Below are 24,300 nucleotides of genomic sequence, written 5' to 3' on the forward strand. Positions count from 1 at the left end.
AAATATTTTCTCTAGTGTAGATGAGGCCTAAGATTTCAGAGATGAAAGAGAAGCTAAAGGAAAGTGTCCTCTTACATCTACTCTTGCTGAAGACAGGTCTTTTAAAAAGCTCCTGTAATAGCGAGTATCATTAATTATATTTCTGGGAACATCTGTTCAGCTGAATTTCTTGGCTTTTTAAAGTCATTTTGTTTTTAGTCTTCTATCTGATGCTAACGGCTGCTCAGATACCCACTAAGATGCCTAAGACGGACTTATGAATCTCCTGCAGCATATAGGTTCAAGAGAGAAGCTTGTCTGCTGCAGAGTCTGTGAAGACACTGTTATATTGGAAATAGATTTTAGGAATAAGTCATTGGTACCTTTTCCTAATGATATAGACAGTTTCCATAATTTTTGAGCTGAAGGTCTCAACTGCTCATCTCTGTCCTCAATGCAGATGCCAGAGTAGTCTGGCTGAAAACAGTCACTGTGCCTACCAGCTTCAGCTACAGGCCAGGACTTCGTTGTAAGGTGCAGCATGCAATACTGAAAAATGGTTCCTGCCCAAAGATCTCACAATATATAACATGAGAAAGACAGCTGATAAGTACAAATTAGAATTAAAAGGAAGCAGCGCAACAGGCTGTCGGCTCAGTGAAGCCCTAATCTATTCTCAGTCAAGAAGATAAAACACTCATAGCTTGATAAAAATGCTTTTTGGGGGTTTGATAAATCAGACTCTGAATTTACTGCATATTCTTCTAATCTTTATTCTTGATAGAAAAMATCCCAGCTCCAAAGATCTCTATCAGCTTCATCATGTACTGTAACGTTTCAACTTTTATCATTCTCCAAGTATTGCATGTACAGTCCCTGTGCACATCAGTATTTCCGCTACAGAAACACCTTGGTTCCAGTGTGCTAGACAGTATCCTGTAAGCATTCCACATTTAATCAGGATATAAGTGTTAGGAATGCAATCACTATAGACTCCTCTCTAACCTATGAAGAAAGATAGGTGGCCTCTGAAGATAGTTGAACCTCTCAGAGATCTCACTTACTCCTTGGATATCTTTCTCCAGTAACAGGAAAGAGAGTCTTAACTGTGTAGAGTCCTAATTTAGGCATCTCAATGTAGTGCCTACAGCCAGAAGGATGACTTTGGGTTTTTATGTATAAACAGCAAGAGAAAGTCCTGCTGTGGAGATGATTGCATTCTAAATAGGCAAGGCAAGAAAAAAGTTGAATTTAATAGAAAAGGTAGTGTTTATATTGTGCAGAACCAGACCCAGTGGCCACTCATGTCAGCTTCTCTTGGCTTTAAGCTATTTAGATCACTGTTGTGTTTTCATCACAGAAGTGAAGAGAGGCCCAAAGAGGTTAAACCACTTGCCTACATTCATGCGAGGAGACTGTGGACAAACTTTAGAATGAGAGCAGATCTCCTGGGGCCTTGTGTAATGGCTTAACCACGAGATCCTCATTCCTTCCATGCTGTGACTACTCGCTTTCCAGCTGTCTTGCACACTTAGGGTTGAGGAGGGTTGAATACGGTTGGATAACATACGGCACAAGCTGGATCTCTGCCAAATATTTAGCCCAAATTTGTAATGTCCTCTTTTGAAGATTTAAATGAAGTGGAGCTAAAAATTCTTATCTTTTTAAAGTCACTTTGGTTTTAGTCTTCTGTCTGATGCTGATATTCCTGGTTTGGACTGGATAATAGGGTGGAAATTATGACACTTTTCAGGCTATTCTTGTAGGATATCCAACCAGATTAAAACAGAAGCTCCTATCTTTCCTTATATCCTCTGTCTATCTATCTATCCAATCTATGTATCTGTCTTTGATAAATATGTCCATCACTTTCATCTCTGACCATATTCCAAATACGTGTCTTTTCCAGCTATGCCAGAAAGAATATGTGAAATGATCAAATGGTTCTTGAATGAAAAATTTAATGGGTTTTACAAACTCATTAGTTTTGCGGCACTCCATGACCCCACAACTCCAATCTGATGCCTTTAGAGATTTTTGAAAGAACAATATAAAGACATTGAGTCTGTGATTCCACCTTAAGCATCTAATGAAGCTTCCTCTGAAAATATAAAAATCAAATGTCTAGTCTGAAGTAATTTCCCCTTATATCCTTTTATAGTCAATGAACTAGCAACTGGCATAGGAGATGTTACCTATCTTATCCCAGTTTAAGTATCAATAGGTCTGGTGAATCTCAGCCTACATGATATCCAGGAACTCTGCCTATATAGGCATATTTACTTAACAGTAGGAGATGGAGTTTAAAAGCTTTCTTCTAGATTATTATAGCCAAAGATAGCAAGCTGTTCCTCATTGCAGTTATGCAAAAAAAAATCTTTCTTTTAGCCTCTACTACCTTGTATGATTTAAGAACATCCTGAAGAAAGGAAGCAAGCACTGCTTTTATTCCTCCTCCTCAAAAGGAAGGGTGAGCTGAGAGGGAATCACCAGAGTTCATTGCTTCCATATTTCCCTGTGACACTCCATCCAGTGGAATTCAGGAATTTTACTTAGTTTGCCTGTAACCTCAGCTAGTTTGTGAGTATGGTGCATGATGAGTAGGTCTGAGATTTCATGGTCATTCAACCCCATGCACCAGTACAAGCTGGAGAATGACTGGCTGGTGAACAGCTTTGTAGAGAAAGATCCGGGAGTCCTAGTGCACACCAAGTTGACCATGAACCAGCAACATGCCCTAGCAACAAAGTTCAGCAGTATCCTGGGCTGCATTAAGAAGAACATTGCCAGTAGTTCAAGAAAGGTGACCCTTCCCCTCTACTCAGCCCTGGTAAGGCTGCATCTGGAGTGCTGTGGACACAGCATTACTGGGGTTCCCAGTACAGAAAAACATAGATTTAGTGGAGCAAGTGCAGTGAAAAGTCATGAAGATGATTAGGGAACTGGCGTGTCTTTCACACAAGGAGAGTCTGAGAGAGCTAGGACTGCTTAACCTGGAGCAGAGAAGGCTCAGGGGGTCTTATCAATGATGTGCATAAATATCTCACGAAAGGGAGTAAGCAAGTAAAACTTAAAGAAGTTGGAGCAAGACTCTTCTCAACAGTGCCCAGTTGAACGAACTGAAATACAGGACCTTCTGCTTATACATAAGAAAAAGAGGCTTTTAATGACAGGGCAGTCAAACACTGGAACAGTTTGACCAGGAGGGCTGTGGAGTCTCCAGCCCTGTAGCTTTTCAAAACCTGACTGGACACAGTCCTAGGCAACCTGCTCTAGCTGAACGTGTGAGGAAAGATGTTGGACCATACTATCTTCAGAGGTCTCTTCCAATCTCAAAAACTATGTGATTTTGTGATTTTGTCTAGTGAATGTGTAGTATCTTTTGCTTGGGAAATTTGAGATCAACACATGGCAGCCTGTCAGTTGACTGGAACATTRCAGATGGTCTAGTAGCTGCCTTTCTTCTGAATGATGCCCCATGGGCCGAAGGGGCTGTGCTTAGGAGGTAGAAAGCTAGGACTGTATCTGTGGCGAGTCAAAATGGGGAATTTGCTAGGGCAGCTGAGGCAACTTTCCCCAAATGCAGCTGTTATCATCTCCCCTGTGTCCATTCCTCATAAGTTTCCATCCAGATATGGCCTTTTCTCGTTGCAGGAATGTTCCAGCTTTGATGTCTTGGCAAGGCAAAAGATGTTTTGCCCCATGTTTTCAGACAACTCTGGGTACACACTAAATGAAAGAACATTTAGGTGGAAAGCAGTGTCACCGTAGCACCTCCACCCCCTGTTTGGAGTTTCAAGGTGGTGTCTTGGCCTAGCAGTGGAGTGTGGAGGTGAGTCCAATGGAGAATAAAGAAGACCTTGAAAAAAAAGACAGTGGTGTGATTATGCTTYAGCCAAATGCAGTTTTAATTTCCTTAAAGTAGATGTCCTAATTTGCAAACTACTGTTCTGTGATAGAGATCCTATGTCCCATATGTAGTTAAAATATAAACAAGCCTCTTGGGATGAGGTGGGAGCTTGTTAAAAGTAGCAAACCACATATGCCCCTTGTCTTGCATTCATAGTTTGGATTGAACTTTGGTTTTGGTTTGTACTAAATCCCTTTGCCTTTCCAAAAAAAGAGGCTCCCACACTGTCTGAGCTTAGTTTTCTTATTTTTATACATATATATTTTTTCTATAACGGGAAGGAACGTTGCCTTGTGTTTGGGTGGTCAAATATAGCTTGTGCACCCTGGAAGCAACTAAGGGTTGTTATTTTTTCGTCTATCTTTCATAATAGATGAAATCTCCCAAGAACTCCTCCAGTGCTGAATTCACAGGCTGTCTGGAATTTAATTGTAGGGTCAAAATGGAACATTCTTCCTGGAAAAAGAGATGATGAGGTGGAGTAGTAAAGATGGTTAACCAGAAAAGCAAACAAAATCAACCATGGACATTTATTAGCATTTAAAATAGAGTCTTGCAGAGTAGTATGCGTGTGTGAGCGTGTGTGTGTGAGTGTATGTGTTAGGGAGGAGGGGCTTCTTATAACTGAGTATTTGAGGGAGGGAATAACAGCCATTCAGGTTGTGCAAACAAGGCCAAGATGTACCCTGTAATTTCCGTAATGAGAGAATTTGGAACAGGAGACTTGAGATCTGAGGTGAACTCGATGTGACAGTCTGCCAGGGAAATAGAGAGGCCACATGAAGCATGTCTTACCACGGCTGAGGCAGCCTGCATCTAGCGGAAAGAAATTTGGATTATATTGTGTGGGAAAGATTTCTCTACTTCTCTTTCCCCGCAAACGTTGACAACAATACTGCGATACYGTTAACAATTGTAATGAATAGATAGATCCTTGTATCCACTTATCTTCCTATTTAAACATTTTGGCAAAAGAATGAAAACTAAAACGTGTATATTCACATGCAGAGAAACACATACACGATGCACACACACACACACACACACACACACACACACACAGAGGAATTACATGTTTTGTATAAAACAAAATAATTTAAGCAAAAAATATTTTTTAATTGAAAAATATCAATGTTGGGAAGTTTCAGCAGAATGAGAGCTTTGTTAGCATTTTTATTTTTTTGGTCAACGTACCTATTTTCAGAATCAGAACTCAATGCCGTTCGGGCTTCTGCTGTGCAAGAGGTGAAGTTATAGGGATCACGAAGCTCTACCACAGCCTCAATCCAGTCAATATCTTTTATGAAGCTAATAAGAAGCAGCTCATCTACCTTTGCACAGGGCTATAGATGAAAGACTAACTTGAAGTCCTGAAAAGCAGAGGGGCAGGCACAAAATGGCAGCAGGAGATGCAGCAAGATGAAGTGGCAGCTCATCCATTTATCTGGGTGTCCAAGCAGCCAAGGGGAATGGCACTTTTTACATGCTTATTTAGGAGGGATTTCAAGAACGTTCATCTCTTTCCTACTGCCACAAAAAATCAGGTGTATTGCCCCTCTCTCCCAGATATAGTTATTGTAGATAAAGTCCTGAAACTGAACTATGTCTTATGAAGAGAGACCCACACCCACAATTTTTGAGCATGGAGAACTAGCATGACTGATGGTCGTGACTCGGGGTAGCTCTGTTTTAGCCCTGCTGGTATTACATTAAAAGAAATTTAATTTGGAAAAAGTTGAAGCTCAGTTTTACTAAAAACTATCTAAGACTCGGCTCCAAAAACGGATTTTCCCCAAATCACTCATCCGCTTGAAAATGTCCTTATTTTAACTAGCTGAAATCTCTATAGAGGGCAGGCCTGACCTTACTTAAAGCATTGCAAATCTTGCRTGGTTCTTTCAAAGACAGATTTATGCCACACATTTCAACGTAGTTGAAATGGGCAGGAAAAGGCATAGGCAGGAAGCTTTCTGCCTGTCTCTGTTGCTTTTTATTGTTAATATGCTGCTTTGCTCATTTGTCAGATCCACAGAATCAAAGCACGAAGAACTAGTCTCTGCAAACTGTGCCACAGAGAAAAGTAAATATGTTTTATTTTTGGTTTTCCGGCATTACTTTATTGCAAGCCAGAATTAACAGTTGTCCAGCAAGACTGATGCCTCATTGCGCTTKTCTAAACTTGTTAATGAGAACGCTGCTTTTAAAAGTTCGTCTAAGAAAATACCAACATTGCCTCACTTCCTCCCTTAGTCTACCCCGTTTTCTCCAACTCCTTCAATCTTTTCTTTCCATCTCTTTCTATTCTGACTGTTCCTATCACACTCTATATATTTGTCAAAAAGTCATTGATTGCCAGTTGTAATCCATGAAGTGATAAATCCCAGGAGCCTTAGAAGATTTGCTGAATAGTGCATGCTCTTTGGCACATTTCTACAAGATACGAATGCATGGTAGTGTGCCTGGAAATTAGAAGGTGGAAAGTGGACCGTTGGTTGACAAAGCCTAGTCTAATCTTTTTATTCACCTGCCTACTGCTGGACGTCTTCCACTGAGGAGCTGCTATCAGGTCCCAAGCGGAGTTCATAAAAATTACAATTATTCTCCCTTGCAAAAGAACCTCTCTCTAGAGGTGCTGTTGCTTCTCTTTTCAAGTGCACATCTACACAGGCATTTTCACATTGTGCAGTTTCATTTAATTTGCTCCCCTTTACATCTCTTTTGGCATGGGCAGTTCCTAGACCTCCCTTTGGTTGACTGTCATTTTGGATCGTTGTTGGCTGCCTACATTCCTTACCTCTTCTGGCCCCCTTCCACTAATCCTCTGTCCTCATGGATATTCTTGGCRCTTCCCACTTGAGTAAGATCTGTGAATTTCGTTCATGCTTGCATTCATTTCTCTGCCAGATCATGAATGAGGATGTTAACTAACACTGATCCRTGTGGATATCCCACTAAACTACTTTCCCACAATGCCATGTGATATTAGGCATGATTCATTACCCTCTGTTCTTCGTTTCCAGTATTTCAGTTAATGATTAGGCTGTGCAGCTGCTCACAGACAGGCTGATTTTAATTAATGTGGCAAGAAAGATTTCATGAGACGTTGTCTCACATGCTTTGGCACAGTCGAGATGCTTTATATTTACTGTAATCACTTTAATCTTGTTATTCTATTAAAAYAAAACGAAAGATTGATTCCACCTGTAGCTGTACTACCCATTTATATGAATGCAAAGTCAGTGAAAAGCAAAACTAAATCAGGACAGTAACTTKTTTTTTCACTCACATGCTGCAAGTGTAAATGCAAAATATAGGAACTTCAGATTTTTATTAACATAACAGCTCAAGATTGTCTTAGCAGCTAGAGCAGTGGTCTCTCTGCCCCTGCACCCGTAGTTTCTGCACACCCACGTGCAGAATAAACACACACGAACACAGCACCGTTTCCATAAGTAAAGACTGAACCGGGGCCCAGTGTGAGTGGAAAGAGGGATCTGCACCTGCCTGGGATAACTGGTCAAATAAAGCCCYTTTTAAACTCACCCCCAGCAAATACATGATGTTTTTCAAAACAGCATTAAATTCAGTTCAAACCTATTTTTGGAAGGTAAAAGGAATGAAGACAAAACATCAGTAAAAAGATAGCAGAGATAAAGAGTTGCACAGGATAGAGAGACTATGAACAGTTTCTTATGGGCTGGGATGATAAGATTTCTTATTTTTCACAAGGAAATGATTTCTTACTTGTGTGTTTGCACTTCTGCCTCTTCTAGCTATCTGCTCACCATGTCAGTACCTGAATAGGGGTTGGTACCTGCCTTTTTGAAATTATGCATTACTATTTTCTATTCTTGAGTGATAAAAGCAAAATCTCAGTAGACATCTTGAAATTTCTATTTTTTTTAAAAAAGAAAAGGTTATTGAAAAAGCCTTTGCTATTTAATTATTTATTTATCTGAACATCTAAGATCCATGGAACTACCATAAGACTACAAAGCTTTCACTGTAGGAAGCAAAGACAGCATTTACCCTTAAAATGCAATGCTCTTCAGCAAAGAAATACCAGGAAAAGTAACATCTCAATCATCCTCCTTCCTCATATGTCACTGCTGTTTCCTCCAAACCAGACAGTGATGGGATGCTCAGCTGGATGCTGTCCTCCATCCTTCACTCATCACTTCTCTTGCCAGCTAAATTTCAAGTGAGTAGTCTTTAAGAGTAGAGATCAAGTAAGATGTAGGAAGCTTGAATAAATGCTTGATTTTCTGATCCCAGGCCAGAGGAAAAGATGCCTGTTAACTTACGAATGAACCAGATTTGTGCTGGAAGCCATTTAAAAGGAATGTGTTCTTGGTTTCTTGCTTCACGCTGGTCAAAGGAAAGAAAGYCACCTATTGATGTCAAGTTGCGTTGAGGCCCCCGCCGTTACGCTAACCCTATGTTAATCCAGGCCCTCAGCATGACCCATTCACAAGTTTCTTGAGAGCAAAAGGTCTGCTGAATCTTCCAGACTACTTTCCTGGAGATCTGAGAGTGTATTTAGATTCAAGTGACATTTGTATTTGGATTCAGATTACATTCATAGCTGTATTTCTTCTTCTTTTTTTTTTCTTTTCCTGTTTTACATTTTCAGTAAAGCCTTATTTTTGAAAGGAAAGCTATACTCCACAGCAGCTAAGAAGAAGATTTACAAGCCAGATGGTGGTACTTAAAATAAACAGCAAGGAGTGATGCAAGATATCTTTTTCTCTCTTTCAGCATGAAAACATCACCATCCCTTCCTACTWCTACCTCCACCACAAGAAGAGTGACTACTCCATACTCACCAAATCCTTCTGCGTTAATTGAGCATCCTTTCCTAGCAATGCTACAGACTTTGAGAGCTGTACCTTCCATCATTAGAAAGCAAGAGGATGCGTTCACAGGGATAATAATGGTAATGTTTTGGAAACTATTTTCCCCCGAAAAATAATTTGCTGGGTTTCATTAAAAAAGAACCAGAAAATGCAAAAACAAACTGATTTTTTTTTTTTTGTTTGTTTAATCTCTGGCTTTTGGCAGCTGAGAGCTTTCAATTTGTAGCCAGTGGATTTTTGGCAACTGAAACCCAACAACATTAGTGGCTTTGAACAAAATTAAACAAAAAATAAACCAACAAGCCCATCAAGAAAACTTTTTCTCAGAATATACATTTCTCTCTTCAAAAATACTTTAGGATAAAAAGATTTTTTTTTTCAACCACAAAAGTTTTAGTTAAAAAAATGGAAAAACTTCATATCTGGCTACCATACTTTGCTTTCATAAGAGCATGAGGGCGCATCTGGGACTGGAACACTCTGCCTGAGACCAGAGCTTAACACTATATTTTGTTGCACATTGCAAAATCATTTTTGTGGCTCATCATGAGGGCAACTGAGTGAAATTATAGATTTTGTGTAACTCAGTAAGTCTAACTAGATGGTCTAATGATACCTTTTGGCACTAACATCTATGAACTGATAAAACTTTTTGAATATTTGCAATTATACTAAGCGGGCTAAATTTCCTTCTATGTTGTGGTCCCCTAGCGTGTCATTCATCTGACAAGCAGATGTTTAAAATTGAGCTGAAGAATCCCACTTTACTGTCACTCAGAAAACACAAAGAGTTGGAAAGAAATTCTGTGTTCAACACAGAATATTGCTAGTGTATCTTCATGCCACTTCGATGTACTCAGCTCCTGTTTCAAAGTGAGGAGCRTGCTGCAGAGCACCTGCACTTCAGCTCTTCCTGTTCATGGGAGATCTTGTTGCTGCAGCTGGTGTAGTAGAACTGGAGGGTGGAACTGACTTGAGACAAGGACTTGATAAAAATAAARAATTAAAAATCTGTGCACATTCATTGCAGTTTCTTCAGAGCATGGTAGTTCCATATCTTCATCARTCGGGACCTAGATATTGTAAAAGGCCATCAGTGCAATCTGGGTCTGTGCRTTTTGAGTGGCTGGTCTTCAGCAAGGAAATATTTTTTCAAAAGAGCTGAAACTGAGTCTGATCATGAGAGAACTCACAGTGTGATACTCAAATATCGTTTTTTTTCCCCCAAAATTATGACAGGCAATATAGGAAGAGTCCACATCCATGTTCTGTTTTGCAGTATTAATGCAGTTTGGTAGTGAATCCCACAGTCACTTCATTTATTGCACATTGGTGCATTTAGTAGAAAGGCCCAGATTGTGCAAACTGGACTCCTTTGAGAAGAATTTAAAGAGTGGCTCTACTGCAAGTACCCAACATATGCTCCCCAACACCATAATGGAGACAACAGATCTGGACAATGTTTTTCAGTCTTAAAAAGAGAAGGCTGAGAAGAGATCTGAGTGCTCTCTTCAACAACTTAATGGGAGGATAGAGAGAAGCTATACACAGACTCTTCTGGGAGGTGCATAGTGTTAGGACTGAAGGTTACAGACACCAGCTGAAAGAAGGCAAATTCCGATCATTTATGAGGAAAATAAAATCTCTATAAGGCCAATTAGGTATCAGAATGAGGACCCAGAGAAGACAGGGAATCTCTGTGTTTGGAGATATTCAAAACTTGATGGGACGAAACCCTGTGACCTGATTTAAGTTGATTCTGCTCTGAGTGGGGAGTTAGACCTGACAACTTCCAGAGGTCTCYTCCAACCTAAAATATTCTCACAGTGGAACAGGAACGATGAGATGTGGCCGTTAGCAGTAGCAAAATTCCTTGCACAGAAGAGGCTTACTGTCACCCAGCATCAGTGTGTGGATGGTTCTTTGAAGCTCTTGTCACCTCTGAATGCCAGTGCAGTCAAAGAATAACTTTACTGAACTCCTCGCATCTATCAGGCTGAATACTCAGCATGGAAATCTTTCAATGGAAATGAAAGAAGAAGCAAAACATAAACAAAAGCTCTGGATAGACATTTCTACCTGAGATATAGAAGACTAAATAAGTTTCCCTGTGAAGCTCTCATTCAATCTGAGCACTTGAGGTCAGGCTTTTATAAGTGCATGATTAAACCTATTAAATATAAAGGACTGTTAAATCATATCCTTAAGTATTAGTCAATACTATTTGTCTCTTATYATTTCACCTGTAYAGTGAATCACTGAGTAATAACACCTTGCACACTCAGAATGACAAGGCTTTTTATCTACAGAAACCAGAAATGACTGATGATCTGAGATTTTTCAACGCATTATGTTAATATCAGTGAGGTTTCTCATAGTCTGCTTTATTATTCCATTCATAGGAATCTTTTATTTGGAGAGTAATATTAATTAATCTTAGATTTAGGAGTCCTGTCCTAAAACGCTATCTCATTTTTTCTTGTCTTAATTCTACTCATTACTTATTTATATCATCTTTATAAAATGTTCTTACAAATTAGACCTATATAAATAATGATTTACATTTTGACTTGGATCATGAGCCCAAGTAATAACAGGGAAAAAAGCGCTTTGTTTCAGCCCAAAATAGCTTTAGGCAGAGAGTTTGGCAAAATAAAAACAAAAGTTCAAAAAGTTGCTTGGCACCRAGTCGATAGTATTTGTTAAACCAGTACACACAGACACACTGTGATAGCCTTTCTGTTTTTTAAAATAAAAGATGAAAAAAAATCTATTTGAAAAAGTCAAAAAGTGTCATTTAAAAAMTGTCATAAACTAATGCTTCACTAATTTCTGAAGTGAAATGAAATATTTYATATTAAAATCACAAGAAAACATCTTGATAGCATTTTGTGTGTATGCTTTTTGTAGGGTGGGGGCTATATTGAGAGGGGACTGAATTGTTCCAGTCCAGCCGAAATGCTTTTCTCTCCCCAAGCCAATTTACTACAGGTTAAAACAAGCAATCTAGTGATACCTAAATTGCTTCTMTCCATCTCTTTGCCTTTTCTTAGTAACCATTATCTTTTGGCTATTGTAGCTTCTGCCTTGCTGTTTTGATGCCTTCAGGCTGAAATTTCTAACGTTGACTAAAAAAGTGAAACATGTAATTACCGATAACTTTCAAAGGGAGCTGGCACTCACCTCTGCCAGGCCTTTCTGAACCCCAGCCTTAAACTACATTTTTAGACACTTTCCCTCCCTATTCCATCAAATCTGTGACTTTCTATGGTCTACAACGTCCAATTTACTGACAAGGTCCAATCTTTCTGCCTCACTGTCATAATTTTGCCTATAATTGCCAAACACAGGCTATGCAAAGAAATAAAACTCAATCTTTTCCCTTTCACTCAGCCAGGAGCCTCATAAAGATTCCCTCATTAGCAAGCCCGGAGCTGCCAGCGATACTCTTTAATAGCTCCCTTTCCCTGAGATGCCTTATGGCTACAAATGAAAGCTGTTCGCCGCTCAAAATCGGCCCGCTAAATAACTCACACAAATGAAATACCTCTAATTTGCCTGACCGCTCCCCAGCTGCGAAGGGACCACAAGTGCGGCAGTGCCATCTCTTTGATCACTGCACCCCGGACCTTAATTAGCTGTACGTTTAAATGTAAACAAACTGCAATGATGAGCACATCCATTATCCCCAAAGCACCAGCACTGCTCGCATTTCATTTATAAAGGAAGGAGAGGATGCATCTGCTTCAGGCTATTCTCTTGGTGAGATGTTCCCATAAGGTTCAATCAAGTCATTCAAGGGCCTCAAGAGACTGGTGAAACTATAACGCTCTAGAATGACATGACCGAGTGAATATTTGGAAAGCAATTACCATGTGAACACATTATGCTGTAGCTAGGAAAACACTGTAGCTTCTTCTCCGTAAGGCAAAGTTATATGTTGTTGTAAAACCACCAAAGTCCATGCACCTTTGGGGATCTTCTGCAGAGAAATTTCCTGAGAAATTTTTGTGGTCTTTAGCCAAAACATTGATTCCTTGAATTGCAGAGGAATGCAATGAACAAAGTAGTTCCTACCTGCAGACATTCCAGCCTTCACCTCAAGAGAAAAATGAAAGTCAGTCTCTCAGGGAACAGAACATTTTGGGTCAAAGGAATGAGTTGAAAGGCTGATGGAGGGATGTAGATGAAGGCAGGCCCAAGGTTCCTCCCATCCTTTTGGGGGACGTGGGGGCGGACAATAACTCAGAGAAGCTCATCATCCATGAAACGCAGTCAAAAGCTATTTTTCTGCTATATGGGWGTGCTATGGGGATAAAAGTTTGTGCAGCCCATGGATATTTTGATTGTAAGAACTACATCAGTGTTAGAGGAAAGAAACTTTYAAAGCTGACAGGTCCATGAAGAGACACTAAAGAGCAAAGTCTCTGGTACCCTAAGCCCTTATGTGCAAATGTGGGTGTATGCAAGGCACGGCTTGGTCTTTCCCTTAAARGAAGAGGGGAACACCCAGCCACGGAAATAACCTAGCCAAAAGCGGAGGAGGAAAAGCTCCAGCCAAATTTTGTGTATCTGCAGGTATGCTGTGCATGCTGACATGCTTGTTACAAATGCATGATAGTATGCTTCCATGGGTGTTGTGCATGGATTTAAAGTACTTAGAATGGTGCTTACTATTTATCCATTTCAACATTTAATATTACCTACACAGAGAGGAAAGACATCTTTATAAACTGATTCTCTTTCTTGCTTTGAGGCTGTGTGTTGTATATCGCCAATATACAATAGTTAGAGATACCTAAGATCAAATAGTTGATATAGAATACAGTTGAGATTTGAATATAGATCTCCAGAAATCAAGGTGGTTCCATGATCTCAATACCTTCTATGCATATGAATTCTTTCTTTATTTATTTGTACACACTAGTAGATAGTAGAGCTATTACAAAAAATATCTACTCTTAAAGGTAGCCAAGAACATAGGGATGGAGAGGACTTCGATCCACCCGCTGAATTCCTTTGCAATTCTGGCCAAGCTTCTCTTATGGTTGCCAGTTTCTTGTCTACTTTGTTTATTTAGAGTGTAAATTCTACATCAGAGACTAGGTTTCTGTGGCAATTTTGAYGGTATCTTTGCAAAAGGTAGGTGATCTCAAATGCGTATTTAGGAAAGTAGGAAGGATCTAAGGACTCAAGAAAGAAACCAGAACATAAGCTCCCAGGGTTTGATTAACTTTTAGAGAGTTCAAAGGTCAACTTAATGAAASGAAGGACTAAGTATTTAAGCTCTTAATCAACATTTTTAAATGAAAATACGCCAAAGTATTTTGCAGGGAACTTTTTATCATAGTGCTTATAAGCTGAAAAAAAGAGAAGTGACTCAACGAGGAAAAACCATGAATGAAATCCAAGGTTTTCAAGCCTTTAGGGAAGTAGGGAAAGTTTTACTTTCATAGACTACCCTGCTTTTTTTCTTTTCTTTTCTTTTCTTTTTTAAGATCGCTCCCACCCTATTTCCTCCTCACACACTGAACAGTTCAGCTGGATGATGAACTTCAGGCCAAAGTGAGTAGTCAACTGTTTGCCCTGYTGCTGGCCTGACTGGAAATCTTGGCTCTTAGCACCTTCTCTGGAAGGCAAAAAGACTCCTTTTTGGAAACCACATTCTGAACTGTTTGTAGATAGATTATAGCACTAAGGAGGCTATCTTGCCATGACATATTCATCAAATAGCTCAAAGTTTTTTACTGCTCAGCTAATTTTTCAAACAGCAATAAAAAAAAAAACTGTATTGTACATGCCACCTCAATTTACTCCTTTTTCTCAGCCTTGCACCTCGTTAAATTTTGATTCATACCCGAAGCAATCACAGAACATGGGACTGCTCCAGTGAGCCTTAGAGAATACCAAGATGTCCTTTAACAGTGTCTTTGTTTTCTACAGGGATTAGTTTCAGARCTCTGGACACATGGGTTTCTATTTTAATTTTTAGAGAATGCTTGGGACAATACCTCAGTAACAGTATCAAGGGAGATATTACTGTATGGCTATATCTTAATTTAATTAAAAGCTCTACCTCAATAAAACATTTCCAGATGGAGAGAACTTCTGGACAAAAGGTTTTGCATTTGGTGGGGGCTGTTTGTTTTTCTTTGGATGGAAATTTTATTACAAACAATAAAATTATTTAGAACAAAAAAGGCAAGATAAAATCTTTGTTGCTAATGTCTTACTTCTAGATGCACGATGCAAGAAAAGCCTTAGAGATATGATTTGATGGCTGGAGCATTCATTTGGTGTGTAGGAAACCTACATGTATATAAATCCTCACTCTACCCATTCTGTCCTCCCAAAAAAATAATACATTTTCAGTAGAAGAGACTGAAAGAAAACCTGATAGTTTCCTAAGACTGATGAAAGCAGCTTAGCAAGAATTAGWCCTAGCTGGGAGGTTTCTCTTTCTTCTTGAAGCATATGGACTATTTCTAAGAGGCCATAAAAGTCAATCATGTAGTCAATAAAGTTATACTCACTATGTCAGAGATTACAACTCCATTGCAAAACATGCTGGGGTCTATAATTAAGCAAAAGCGTATACACTGCAAAATTATGAAACYCTCTGTCTGAGTACTCCAGTCACCACAGCATCTGGGGAGGTCTCGGCGTTTTGTTCTGCGTTCTGCTTTCTTTCCATCAAAATACTCACATGGATTTTGTTTCATCACACTTTACAGCAAGGAATTATTTTTCAAATGTCAAAACTTTTTGCAGGATTGGAGTGAAAAACCATTTCCTGCCCAATGCTAAAAATACAAAATGTGAAGCAAGCATTCTGCCAACTCAAATTAAAATATAATAATGTATTTTACCCTAGTCAGTAGAAACTCAGTTAAAACATCTCACTGACTTGCAAGCTGAACAACACTGRATCAGAATGATCCACTAAGCCCTTCTTACCCAGAAATCACAACTATTGCAAGCATTTGCCAAGGCCTAGGTAGGTGGGATACCCCTCTGCCATCAGAAGAACAATTATTGGCATCACCAAAGACAGTATAGTTGAATGACATAAGTCAATTGTAGTCATGGAAAATAAGAGGTGCAAACAGGGGACAACCACTGAGCAAAAACATTCAGATTAGCACCATACCTCCAAAGCATGAACAACATTTTTTAATCTTTATACGACAACAGATGTTTGGCTTTCATAAAAGTTGAGTGTCCCACTTTTCTCCAAAAGAGGAGTCATGAGGAAATGAAGGACTTCCCTTGAATGGCATAGGTGAGTACATTTCCAGGGAATCATTAAGTCCTTCCTTTCTCCAGAAGACATCTAAAGGTCTTCTAATAGCATGAAGTATTCAGGGGAAAAAAAAGAGTCTTGTTTGAAAGGTGGCTAAACTGACAACAGCTTTTTAATCTGAGAAGGGGACACCTGAAATAGCAGAGATCGGAAAGATCGTAAGTTGTACTGTCAAGCTGGATAGGGAACATGCTCCTTTCTTCTAAAATAAATAAACAAATCAAATGGGGTGAGTTGCCATCATATCAGTGAAATGTATCGAAGAGCGTGTTTAAAAACAACTTTAATTGCAGAAGTTATTTTTTCCTATAAAGTCTGGATGGTGGATGTTACTAGCAAAGGTAATGTGGAGTTAAAAATAAAATGGTCCTAAAGGGGGATTGGACGGTCTGGTGGGAGAAATAGTTTTTGGTGGCTGTTAAATGGACACAATTTTCATCTGTGGAAGTCTCCAAGCCCTCAATTGCTGGAAGCATATGGCCGTGGGAAGTCACTCTGTCTTTGCAATGTCTGTATCTACAGAGGCTCCCTGCACAACTATTCCTGGCCACCGACAGAGAAGATAAAGATCTAGAAGAGAATCTTGGGGAAGAAAAGACAGGTTGTTTCTATATGACAACTTGTGCTGCAGTTCAAATAATGAAGATCTGTGTTGGAGGTGAAAGGGTCTATCTTTGATAACGAAAGGTGAAACTGCTCAAGCACAGATCACAGAGATCTTACCATTTGGTTACAAAACACAAAATGAAGGCTAACTGCACCCTATTTAATTTTAGCAAAAAGACCGAGACCATTTGCAGAAAAGCATATGGGAAAAGTTTAAATTTTTTTCAGGTAACTTTCCTTTCTCATGGCGGCCTCTGCAAAACTTTGTTGTGGTCAGCAAATGGAAATACCACTAGAGGCACAGTTCCTGTATTACTTTTGCCTCTACCAGAAGCAAGAAAACCCCCAAACCTAGTGAGAAAATAAACCTAGTTCCTATGAGACGTTCTTACTTGGTCCCACATGCGTTTTGTATCAGTTTGTGCTCTTGGTGCCCAGGCACAAATCAAGTTATTTAGATGGAGTTCCTAGGAAGCTGCTCAGAAAACGGCCTCAGGTGACACTTTCAGCAATCTTCATCAATCTCTCACTGTTCTGAAACTCACAAACCTGTGAACTTTTCCTGTCTCCTTCAAGAACAAAGTCAGGCTCCAGAGGACAAGTTCTTCACATAAAGCTCAATCCAGAGGTCCACCAAGTTCTCAGGGACTCTTTCTATTAACTTCACTCTGTGCTGGGTCATGGCCAGAAGAGTTTACAGGTCAGCTAGCTGAAACGCATCCTGAGCAGGAAAGCACTAGTTTAAAATGTAATTACACTGATGGTATTTGGATCTACCTTTATTTTTTCTTCTTTATTTTTAATTTTATTATTTTCAACTGCTTTTAATTAAATGCTCAAATCCTTCCGGTAGCCTTAGAATCTTCCACCTCCCCTCCAAACACACACAAATTAAAGAATGCTTCCCCTGTATTTAGTTCAATAAAAAACAGGAATACAAACTAGAGGTTTTTAGTCTCTCTCTTTTTTTTTTAAGCTGAGACATTCCTCATTTTATTATATTCCCACATTTTTTAACTACTGCATAAAGGGTCCCCATCTGCAGATGCATTTGAAAAGCATGGGTCACAAATTCTGGCTAGGAGTCCAGCTTGTAAAATGCTCCCTGACCTTTTAGACAGAGCAGTACAGTCTAGTTATTTATATAGATCTTTTTTCCCCTTCTCCCTTAGAAAAAAAGAGAAAAAAATGTTTTGGTGCAAAATGTGTTTTGCCGACTATGCTGCAGCAAGTAGATCTGGCATTTTCTTCACAGTGCTGTTCTTTTGAAATCAGAAGTATTCTTCTAATTTACACCACCTGTGGATCCATCCTTAAGTAACTCTCCCAAAGCATGTGGAATTCATTTAAGTGGGTACAGGTGTTTTGTTTGGTTTGGCAAGGGTTTTTTTTATTTTTATTTTTTAATGTACGTGTTAGACAATCTTCAGGACTTTCCAAATGTGCTCAAAGCACATCAGGTTGGAAAGCATCTAGATGTTTTTTATGACTTTCCCCTGATCCTGGCTTGTCTGCATACAAAGCCAATCTTGCTGCAAAGCTAGAGCAGTGTAAAGGCTACTTTTTTWTATATATATAGCCAAGAAACACTTAGTCTGTGCCACATACCCTGAGAAAGAGAAGTGAGGGGAACTGCTCAAGGTTGAGGTGGACATGTTTCTCCAGGTTCCTACCAGTCTTTTGTAGGATGGAGCAGGATGAGGTGTRAAAGAAAGCTCCAGGATGACCCAAGGATAACCGGCTTTGCTGGCCTATTTCCCCCTTCAACCAGGGATTTTTGTTCTCTGTACCACACAACATAACCTACCTAGCACCAGACTTTTATTTCTTATAGTATCAATGAAGCTTGGGAGTTGCCARTTGGCCATCAGTACTCTGATTTATTGAAGGGTCTGTGGCCCTGCTTGGGAACATGCAATTGCACGGTTCAATGGGACAATCAGCCCAAAGTCACACTTTCTTTTCCCTGACTGTGGGCAGCTGTATCTATAAGGGCACCTGTTGTCTTCAGTAGACTTCTGATGAGGGATCTTGATCTATCAGCTTGGAGGAAGTTTGGGGTATTTGAGTATTGGTACAAGATGGTTTTGTGGAGGGAAGGGCCAGGACTGGTAGATTATTTGTTGGAAAATGAAGTGGCTGCGGGTTCAAGTCTAGAGTGCTATACCACAGCTCACTTCATTGGATGTTCAGGAACAAAAAAACAGCAGGTTTATGGCTGCGGCCAAGCAATCATCTAGTCCCTTAACACACAGCTGTAGAGCCACAATATTATTACTGCTTTGTAGAGAAAGCTGAGACTCAGCAGTGGAATTTGTCTGGCCAAATGTAGGCATCATTCCGAAGTAGATGGCAAAAACAAGACAGATGAACCATATTTTAAAAATGTAATTTATTTCCATCAACTTGGAAGCAGCCAAGTTAGTGAAGATGTAGACGTCTGCATTGCAGACATGTAAAGTAGGGTGAGGTGAATCCCACTCAAAGTGATTTGGCAGAGCCACATGATATGTCTGAGAAGAAACTGAGAAGAGGCATGCAGATCTCCCTCATACCAGCATTATTGCTAAAGCATTTGCCCATCTTCCTTACTGCASAAGCAGAAAGTAAATTATGTACAGAGAACACATTTTTGGAAAGCCCAGAAGGGAAAACTTCRCACGTACAAGGGGTGAGAGGTGCCAACGTTTAAGTCCAAGAACAGATCAGGTTCAGCTATATGATGACCCTCACTGAGCCAAGCAACAAGGTGACCTGACCTACCCTGATAGTCAGTTTTACATGGAGATCCTCTAAGAACTAGAAACACACTTTGTGGTCACTGTTCACCTATGCCAGAGAAAAAGCCTTCAGCTGGCAATGTTTTCTGTCTAYGAATGGCCTGAAATGGAACCAAAGGCAAATTTTTTCAAATTTTTTTCAGATTTTTTTTATGCTTGTGAGCCGTGTGGTCTCTCATTGGTTCCAGTATGTTAAAAAACAAAAATTGTCTTCTGGTATAAAATTACCGGAGAATGACAAAGGAATTAATGATTGCAATATTTAATAATAGACTTGATACACAGATGTCACTTTGGGGTTTTTTTTGTTTGGTTGGCTGATTTTTGTTTTAAGAAGGTGTCAATGTCGTATTTACTTGATAATAAATACACTATGAGAGGYCCAGGTTTCCATCACAGAAAGGCAGGCGCAGGTCTGCCATACTAAAATTCTATGGTCTTCATGTGTTCAAAACTCTTTCATGACAGTAGTAAATGATGGAGAGACCTTGCAGTTTTGGTTCTGTCYCCAGTTCTCTTCAGAGCTGTGCACACCAGAATGGATAGAACCTAGATTCTGGTGGATCCGTGGCTCATCGTTGACCAAAGTCAATGTCTAATAAGGTGTGAACATATGGCTCAGTTTTCCTCACATCTCTGTGCCATCTGAAACTAACCAACGGGTTCAACAGGGAGAGGGAGAGGAAAGACACAGAACACAGATTTATAAAGAGGGCTGGTATTCATAGACCTCTGTCTGATTTCTCCAGGAAGCCATCAAGAAAYGCATTGAGAAAATGCCTGTAGACACCCAGGGGACCCAGTTCCATACTRAGATATTTGAACCAAAAAACAGAGATCCAAGGATTAATCCCCTTCCCTGATGTAACCACTTAACATTTTTTAGGTACTCTGAGGGGGTTTCACACCTACAGCTCACACCTCGCCCTACYCTTGCTGAAGGTTGGCCTCTGACCTGGCACACATGAATTTTCCTGGGTCTAGAAGGAGAGCAAGGAAGGAGGAGCAGGGCTGTATCCCAGAGATTAGGGCACTCAGTAGGAATACTTTGGTTCCTAGACTCTACTCTCTTGCCTGCTTCTGCATTTTACATACAAATTTTGTTGAATAATAAAATAATCATCTGGTGAGCAGGGACATGCATAGGGGATAATTAGTCTGTGTTCTTTCTTCTGGCTTTTCTAGTTCTTTTTTTTGGCATGCTCCCAGTCAGATTATTTGGAAGTGATTATGTCCAAATACTGCTTAATCTATGACACGCTTATTATCATCCAAGTACTCTACTAAGCCTGCACAATGAATAGAGTGGCACTAATAGAGGGTTTGGGGGGGTTTTTTGTTTGTTTTTTGTTTGTTTTTTTGCTTTGCTTAATACAAAAATAATTACAATCCTGTTAAAATCTCATGCAACAGGTTCTGTGTTTGCATCAGCCAAATGTTTAACACTAAATCACCAATTAAGGAACAAAGCATGCAGACACAAATTTTAATGAATAGCCCAAATTGTGGCTATTTGTGTCCCTGCTCTCTTTTTGTTTTGTTTTGTTTTAATGTAATGAATTCATTTGGGGGCTGTAATTGAATCATCCCTCCTCACTCCTCCTTTTTCATTACAAAAAAGGGTGATTCAAAAATTCCCGTTTTACTTCTGCTAATAGGAGTCTAATTGCCTTTCCTTCAAACTTTCTTTTCTTTAGTGCTCTTATTGAAAAAGAAATAAATGCAACACGTGGAAGAACACAGGTAGTTAGTTAGTTAGTTAATTACAGATTCTGGTCCTGGATACAGAGCCATGAAAATAAGAGCAAGAAATGACGTACCATAATTCCTCTGTTTACGCTATAGATATTTTAGTTCATGAAATAATAATGATGACTTCAATGAAACCGCAGGAAAACTCTCCAGCCAGGATCAGAGCCCAATGCGCTGGGTTGCTTTACAGATAAAATATTAGAAAGAACCCTCAGTCCAAAAAGCTAAATGATTTGGCTGGACAATATCCATTGGAAGAAAGAGAACTAAGGTCATCTCTGGATGCAGGAATGCAGACAGATTTGGGATCCCAAAACTTGGAGCCCCAAACAGCCCCGAAACAACTACAGRACGGCCATGTATGGCAGAAATATCAAAACGTTGCACACCTTTCATGTATATGGCAATGGTGGCAGATCCCACACAAGCATAACCTTCTCTTGAGCAGAAACCAGATTCAACATTCAACCTCTGATTTATATCAGTGGGTCTCCAGGTTTTTTAACCAAAAGAGGAAAACTCCTAGCTCCTGAGCCTGTCTGTGTGCTATCTTATAATGTTTTATTTAGCTCACTTTGGGAACCACCATTTTATTATGGAGGGTATCTTAGGCTTCTGACTTAAGRAGTGACATAAAACTTGCAGAAGAAGATATTTACATAGAGGAGGCTACACGTAGGTGTCTACATGTGAGCTAGTTTAATATCATGACCAGTGGAAAGTTGCAGTCAGTAGTTTAAGAAGTGATTTACTGACCAACGTGGTGAACAAGATTGACTTTCCCAAACATAGAAGTCCAGTAGTATTTGAAACACCTCAGGATATGTTAGATACCCACATAGTGCTTCCAGATGTGATATAGGAGTGAAGGGAGACCCATGCCTTCCTTCAGTGCCAGCTAGAAGGCAAGTGARATTCCCTAGGGCATCTCAGACGGACACTAGGTGCTTTGATATGGGCAGCTGAATATCACTAAAGGTGTCTTCTTCACGAAATCTGCACCGCTGTTGCATTATGTTGACTGGCTCTGCATTTATTGCAATGGAAGCTGAGACACCTAGTGCATGCATAGACACCAAATCTTAAGTCTTTATGCATGACTCTGGGTATCCATACCCCAGAGTATCGTTATCACCACTTAGATGTGGTATCATGGCATGTATGTATGGCATGTATCACTAGCATCACAGAAACTTTCTCTCTGACTGAACTTACACATCTATTTTCTCCTTTGGTAAACTAGGACATTCACAAGTCTGGTAGGAAAGAAAAGAAAAGAAAAGAGAGAGTGTGAGAGAAGTAGTTAGGAAAAACAAACATGGAGTAAGGAGAAGAGCTCACAGAAAGTAAAAAGAAATGCCCACAGTGAACAGGTTCCTGTGGAACTCACAGGCACAATATAGTTTAATGTCAAATTAAACTGTAGGTCGCTACTGTCATATGATGCAGAAGACAACTGAGTGGATAGAAAAAAGATATCTGGAGTTAAAATAGTAAATTAAATACAAGCTTAGAAGACAAAGAAAATCTTCATTCTTTAAGATATATAAGCCATTCTCTATCAAAGCGTTGGTAGTAGGAAACTGCTTTTCTCCAAAATGTGCTATTCACTGAAATTGCAGGATGCACTCAAATTAAAGTTTCTTTAGCCCTGTCCTCTAAAGTGGCTGCTATCAGCCATTTTCAAAAGAGGTTAATAGATGACAAGGCTGTTCCTCTGGCCCTGTGTTATTCCTAAACTACTAATTTTGGAGTCCTACATAAAACTCTTCATTAATAAACATAATTAAAGTTTCAGACCAAAGTCAATTGCAGTGAAGTCCTATGTTACCAGTCCGCTTGGAGAGAGATTGATCTCTCAGCGCTGTTTTCCCACTAGGCTGACTGAAGCATRTGCTTAACAAACCAAACCATTACCCAGACACTTTCCTCAAGTAATCTTTCTTTCTTTTTTTTTTTCTTTTTTCCTCTAAAGAGGAGCTGAAGTGTATAATTACTCATCAACTTCCCTGCCTCAAAGCAAACTTGAAGATTGTTGCACTCATGATAGCCTGAAATTAGTGGCTGAGAAGAAGGTAATTAGAATCACGCTGCTGAAAGAAATGAAGAAGAGATTGTGTGTTCAGGAAAGCATTTGGTAGATATAGCTACAAATTAAGATGTCTGAGGAAACAGTGAGTCATTCTGTTGACTTTCATGGAAGGCTCAACTTCAGTATCATCATGGCAGGTTTACATCAATGTTAGAGCACTGGCAGCAGCTCAGTGCTCATGAAGGTGCATGTTCCCAGAGACCTGGTGCAGCACAGCACGGGGAGCGGGATGCAAAGGTGGAGCTGTGAAACGAAGCATCATCCCTTTACTCCTGCCCTTCCAGGAGTCCCTGCTTCTTAACAAGTGTATGCAGTGGTGCACCTTCGTAGCTCCCTTAGAGTAGTTAATCCCCTGAGTCCTGGTAACTAGAGTTTGCAGTTTGGAAGAGAACTTGGGACTAGATGCTTAGATGCAAAGTAGGCAAAATTTCCTTATGTAGAAGGAATATGTTCCCTATAGAAGGGTGATGAGATCATGAAACTGCTGGATATGCCTGGAGGTCTCTATTCTAAATCCTTAATGAGCAGCCTAGGAACAGAAACATGAATGTGGCAGGCTAGCACACAACCTAACTCCAGGCATCCATGCACCATGACTCAAGAGGATGTTCTGGCTGAGGGAGGAGTTTCATGCTCCACTAGGCCTCCAGAAACCCTGGATCTTCCTTCTCTTAGCATCACATAAAAGCTGATCTCCCGCGGCGGCAGAGGAAGGAGGCCGTCCAAACAGAAAAGATCACTGGGACCTCTGCTACAGTGTGTTTATCTGACGCCAATCCTACCCCCATTTTTGCACTCCAGCCTTGTCTTGGAGTGTTCCCATGTAAGCACAAACCATCTTTCACAGGTGTCACTTCTGTAGTCAGACTGAAAATCTTAGTCTGAATGAATCAAAAATGGGGACAGCAACAATTGGTCTTTGCTTAGTTTTGTTCCTAGGGAATGGAGATGTGGAATGTAGGCTGGAGAAAAACATGCCACTGACACTACTCCATGAAGTACAAAATGCAATACTTTCCAAG

Source organism: Rhea americana, unplaced genomic scaffold (genome assembly GCF_003343005.1).
Source record: "Rhea americana isolate MKP2758 unplaced genomic scaffold, rheAme1 scaffold_192, whole genome shotgun sequence".
In the NCBI taxonomy this organism is placed as follows: Eukaryota; Metazoa; Chordata; class Aves; order Rheiformes; family Rheidae; genus Rhea; species Rhea americana.